Raw genomic sequence first — 6000 nt, 5'->3', positions numbered from 1 at the left:
CGGGACTAGAGGTTGTTTTCCCCGACCCTGCGTTGGTCTTGTCGAATCGCTAGGGTTTCGCTCCCAGGTTGTTGCTTTAAGCCTCTCCAGTTGCTTCTCTGCTCGGGTTGCCAAACTAACTGCCTCATTCAAAGTAAAGACAAGATGCATAGAAACCTTATCTTGTATTGCCACATGCAGTCCACCAATAAACCTTGCAACTTGTTGATCCTCTGTCTCCATGAGATCATTCCGAGCAGATAGGCGATAGAAATCATCAACATAAGCCTGGATGGTCCGACCTCCTTGTCGACACTCTTGGTATTGTTGGAATAGCCGTTGCTCAAAGTCCGGTGGTAAAAAACGTGCTTTGAGTAGCCGCTTCATCTTCAACCATGAAGTTACAGGTCCCTTCCCTTGTCGGGCTCGGGAAATCTGTAATTTTTCCCATCAAGCAGAAGCTCCTCCCTTGAACTTGTATGCCACTAACTTCACCTTGCGATCCTCGCGAATACTCATATAATCAAAGAACCTCTCTACTTCCATCACCCAATCTAAGAAATCTTCGATTTGAAGATGCCCGTTGAATGATGGGAGATCAATCTTCATTCGGTATTCGTGGGATTCCTCCCTACCAAGATCCTAACGTCTGGGTTGCTCTCCATATGCATCCCGGTAGCCAGCGCCGTCATAGACATTCCCCATATGGCCAGCTCTACCGCGCTCATAACCTCTGAAGCCTGTGCCACCACGACCGACTCCTCTACGTAATTCTCCCCTTCGATCTACCTCAATGTCCCGTCCGAATACTCCTTCAGCGAAGTCTTCATCGTCACTAGGATCGTCATAGGCCGGTGGTCGGTTTATGGGTGCAAGTGGTTGATGAGGAATAGGCCTTACTCAGATCCCATCGTCATCATGGGCATCATTGTCCCTGTGATTACGATTAGGACCTATGTGCATGCGCTCTATCATCTCCCGTATCTGGCGCATCTCCTGTCGTATCTCCTGTTGCATCGTTTGCTAGATCTGCTGGAGCTCTTGGAATTCGGCTCTCCAAGGAGCCTCCCTGTCACGAGCAGCGTCGTTAAGGGAATCGTCACCGTTGCGCTGATTGGTCATGATCAGGATAAAGCCTGCTTTGATACTAACTGACGTAGCGGAAGACTAAGGTAACTAATCAAAGAACAGCGTCTTTGATTCTGCAAGGAGAAGCGTCTTCGTCTTCTACCCAAAAGACAAAACAAGCCCGCAGGCTAAGAAAAAATAAAACTCCGCAGAGTATTTGAGAGAGAATTCTCTGATTTGATTATCATTCAATGAGTTCCTTTTTACATAATAAGCAAGCCTATTTATAGAAGATAAATACTTGTAGAGAAAGTAAACCTACTTCTAGTAGAGAAAATAAATCTAATCCTAGTAGAGAAAATAAATCTAATCCTAGTAGAGAAAGTAAATCTAATCATAGTAGGAAAGTAAACATAATCCTAGTAGGGAAAGTAAACATAATTCTAATAGGAAAAGTAAATATACTCCTAGTAGGGAAAGAATTAAAAGTAAACTATTTATTCTTGGGGGTGGGGACACACATGTCCTACATCACTTTGACACAATGATTTGATGATTGCTTATTTGCTTATGCAAATAAGCTGATTTTCTCATCAATTCCATCACTAAGTCCAATGTCCATTCCATAGTAAGCAATGGGAGCATACATCCATAGATCATCGGAGCTCAAGAGCTACAAACAAGAAAATGAAAAATCAGATCAAATAAGCATCTTTATATGCTAAACTGTCTTTAAGAATGTGGAATAAGAAGGATTTTCTTTTGGCTATTACCTTAATTTGTAGCTGTAAAAACTTCACATGTTGAACAGCTTCCTCAAGCATTGTGGTAATATCAACCTGCAATACTATAATAAATGTTCTGAAAATTTCATACATCATAATTTATAAGTGATGATTTAACATAGTATTAGAGCAAAAGTCGTGATTTGAACATTGCGTCCACAATTTATCCCCAGTTTCAATTAAATATTCTAATATGTGATAAGTGGTAATTTAACACGGTTTATAGAATAAACTGCCTACCTTTCTCCCATTAGGGACAAGTTCTGGAGGATTCTCAGCCTCTCACTTATTTTCTCTCTTCGTTTCTGCAAAATAGAATAAAATGATCAATTAATAAATTCACATTGCTTGGCAGAAAGTTTTTGATGAAGTTGGTTCAATGCGGAAGCATTTTGTAGTAACTCACTCTTGCATAGACACTCTGGGGATCGTTGGCTGATCCCCTGCTGGCTCTTTTTGCCCTTCAAGTTAAGAGCAGCAGGCCCTTTCATGCTCAAAGTTGGAGAAGCATCAATGGAGTCATCCTCTGAGGAGCAGCTGCTTGAGCTCTGCCCAACAAGGTCAAGATTAATCCCTTTTTCTATGTCTCTAGTAGAAGAAAGCTTCTGTTTCTTCTTTGATTGTATCATCCTCTCTTTCTTCGAAGCCTACATGATGGAATGAAGATAAGAAAATTGCTACCTTATTCATTAGGAAAAAGGAGAAACTTCCATCACTAGGAAAAAAGTAGCACAATGGTAAGAAGGTGATGAAAAGCATTATTTTACTTACATGTCCTGAACCCAGATATCTTTTCTTAGAATTTTCAGCTGGTTTTGGATCCTCAGTTTTCTTTTCTGGCTGCAAATCCTTATCAGGAAGAACAGCTTCAGGCATGTTTCCAGCAGACTCCTCTGCATTGCCCTCACTTATTTCTTGGTTCATGCAGTCATCCCCATCAATGAGATAAGAGCTTGAATCCATGGACATGGAGCTATTATTGGGTGTCAGAATTGGTTGAGGATCACTCAAGTAATAGCTTTTTTGACTCAAACTACCACCATTAATATAACTACTACCTTCAGAAAAGCTGTTAAATCTAGAACTATCACATTCCAAAGAAATGCATGAAGTGTCGGTGAGCCCTGCCATGTTCATAGTTGAATCATGGTGAGGCCAAAAAGTTGAAGGGACTCCCAAGCTTGAAGAGTAATTTATCTCATTGGGTATGGAAGAGTAATTAAGCAAATGGGCCATAAAATCAGCCTCCTCTGCAGCACACATTCCACTAAGAGAGCACCATTCCCCCTCAGAAGTGGCTCCTATAGGCTCCATATTCTTCTTTGGAGGAGAAAGGGTCTCTTTTTTTGTGTGTGAGATGTTAGGAGAAGCTCAATTTGCTTGGTGCTTGGTGAGAAATTAAGAAGAGTAAGAAATATTTATACCCAGCAAGTACTTCTTGCAAGGGTTTGACTTCATTTCAGAAGAGATCTGAGCTCCTTATTGTCAATAATTATCAGACAAAAAAATCCAATTTTTTTTTTTATAATAAATTTTGCACAAGTCAATGAAGAGGCCAAGGACAGCTCATGAAAGATTACAAAATTCTATCTTTAACTTACTTAAGCACCTTCTTTCTACAACAAATGCTAGAAAAATGGATATATAAAAGGGAAATTAATAGAAATTGCAGAACAAGAGTAAGATATGGTGAAGCAAGGGATAATGTAGCACCTAGAGATTGCAAGAACATAGAGTTGCTTTGAATATATTGAAATATAAAATTGTTAAACAGAATGAAAATGACATTCCAAAAACAGAACTACTCCAAAAGTGGGTTATGTTTGATCTTTTAACCAGTTTCCTTTCATGACAAAAAGCTCCAAAGTTCTTTCATTGCAGATATGAAAAGAGGATATTCTGGCAGCAAACATAATAATCAGATTTTCTAAATTATTTGTCAGTATTTTTGGTCAAATATGTAAACATTAAACTTCAACTAGTTTTACTTGTTAATTTTGATAGTAGAAAGTTAAATCGAATTTTAAAGGTAAATTTAAACCAACTCGGAAAGTTGTATAGTCTTTCTAATGTGAGTTGTTGAGAAAAATATTTGTTGTGCAATTGGGCGGAGGTAAATTCAGAAGATCTCTTAAAGTTAAGAGTGAAAAGTTTATAGTAATTGTGTTTCTAAGGCTGTGATTAAAGATGGTATAATTTGGTTAGAAATATTTCTATACGCCACACCATTATCTCATTATGCTAACGTGGCATTGTCAATCTACAATTGATTTTTTTTTTTTTTTTCCCTTTAAACAAAGGTTATTCTAAGGGTGGGTTGGTAGTGTCATTGAAGACCAGCATAGTGGTAGTGTCACACAGTCTCACTCCCCCCACCTTTAAAAAAAGGGAGCAGCACGGACACTACAAAAAGTTTGGTCATTAGTGAGTTGCCGCTAATGACCCAAAAATGGCCACTATTTACCCATAACGGCGACAAGTGGCTACTATTTGGTTGTCTCTAGTAATCGGACGCTAATGCCAAATAACGGCGACTCAAAAGTCGCCGCTAATGACTCCTCATTAGCGGCAACTTCGAGTCGTCACTAATGACTTTTTTTTGTCGCCGCAAAAATAGGTTCGAAATAACCCTAGGGTCGCCGCTATTGGTATATCATTAGTGGCGACCACAAAGTCGCTGCTAATGATATGAAAAAAGTTTAAAAAATAAAAATAAAAAATCAATAGCGGGGACCAAGAGTCGCCGCTATTCCACTATCATTAGCGGCAACTTTGAGGTCACCGCTAATGATAAGAAAATTTTAAAAAAAATAAAATAAAAAAATCAATAACAATAAAAAAATAAATTCTTGTTTTCAGTGAATTTATAGTAATGATCATGACTTATGTTTAGAAGCCATATATATATATATATTGTTGGTCCAGTATTAGTATGTTGATCCAATCATAGACTAATGTCACTTGTTTTTTCTTCGATGAACCATTAAAACTACCTCCCTCCCCGCCGCTTCAGATAGCTTCTTCTCCAATATGGAATGACCTCGTTAATGGGTCTCCTCAAATTGCCAATAAAAATGCCCCCATCTCCAAAGATGAACAATATAGCCCCACAATCCTCACATTTAGCAAATTGAGGGTATTTAAAGAGTTAAGGAAGGATCCCCACGGTCACCAGCATCAACGTGATTGCAAAAATGTAAAGCAGCATTAATAAATTTGTATTCAAGGCGTTATCTCGGGAATGGATACTTGTCACTACAAAAAATAATAAAAATAATAATATTTTAGATTAAAAAAGTAAATAAATTAATAAAAGAATAATGGGTGGCTAGCCACCCCATCTTGGCCATAGGGGTGGCTGGACCACCCCATTTTAGATGGGGTGGCTTGGGAGACACCCCAATGGCCGAACCACCCCATGGCCCTTGGGGTGGTTTGGCAGCCCACCCTAAACCCAGATCTAAAAAATAAAAAATAATACTTTTGGCCCTTGGGGGTGGCCGGACCACCCCCAAGCCAGCCAAACAAAACTTTTTTTTTTTTTTAAGATTTGCCTGGGTGGCTTCAGCCACCCCAAACAGGCGGTCTGGAGTGGCTGAAGCCACCCCAGCCCTAACTGGGGTGGTCCGGCCACCCCCAATGGGGTGGCTAACCACCCCTTAATTTTTTATAATTTTGTTTTATAATTTTTTTAAAAAATATATATAATTTTTTTTTTTTTTTATTAATGGGATAGATGTCTTATTTACGGGGCGGTGTCACGATTTGCCTTCCACGCCTGCTAGAGGAGGCACGAACTTGGGTGAAGAAGCTGAAGAAGCACGACATCCGTGAAGAAGAAAAAGAAGATGACGGTGCTCAAATCAATAATTTGGTAGAATTAGGTTTTTAAAAAATATTTAATCTGATGTGTTTGACGTGGAAAAAAGGTGAGATGGGAGTATTAGTTGGCATAATAATATGACGCGGAAAATTCAAGTATGCTTTTTAAAAGTCATAAATAAAACATGATATGTGCTTTAATTTTATTGAATGTGATATGTGCTCTTCAATGTCTTTCTTTACAAGCTGTCAAGCTCTACGTATAAAAGGTTTTGCACCAATTTTGCGCAATTTGCTCCAAACCTCCATGATATCCATACTTCCTATTAGCGTTGTTAGTTCCCTC

General features: G+C 38.9%; 1 pseudogene; it reads right to left on the bottom strand.

Moving 5' to 3' along the window:
• Nucleotides 1-1615: 1615 nt before the first annotated feature.
• LOC132177270 (transcription factor RSL2-like) lies at nt 1616-3146 on the bottom strand (annotated as a pseudogene).
• Between the last annotated feature and the right edge of the window lie 2854 nt (nt 3147-6000).

This window comes from Corylus avellana, chromosome ca4 (assembly GCF_901000735.1).
Source record: "Corylus avellana chromosome ca4, CavTom2PMs-1.0".
NCBI classification, from domain to species: Eukaryota; Viridiplantae; Streptophyta; class Magnoliopsida; order Fagales; family Betulaceae; genus Corylus; species Corylus avellana.
This window is presented reverse-complemented; position numbering and strand designations above follow the sequence as displayed.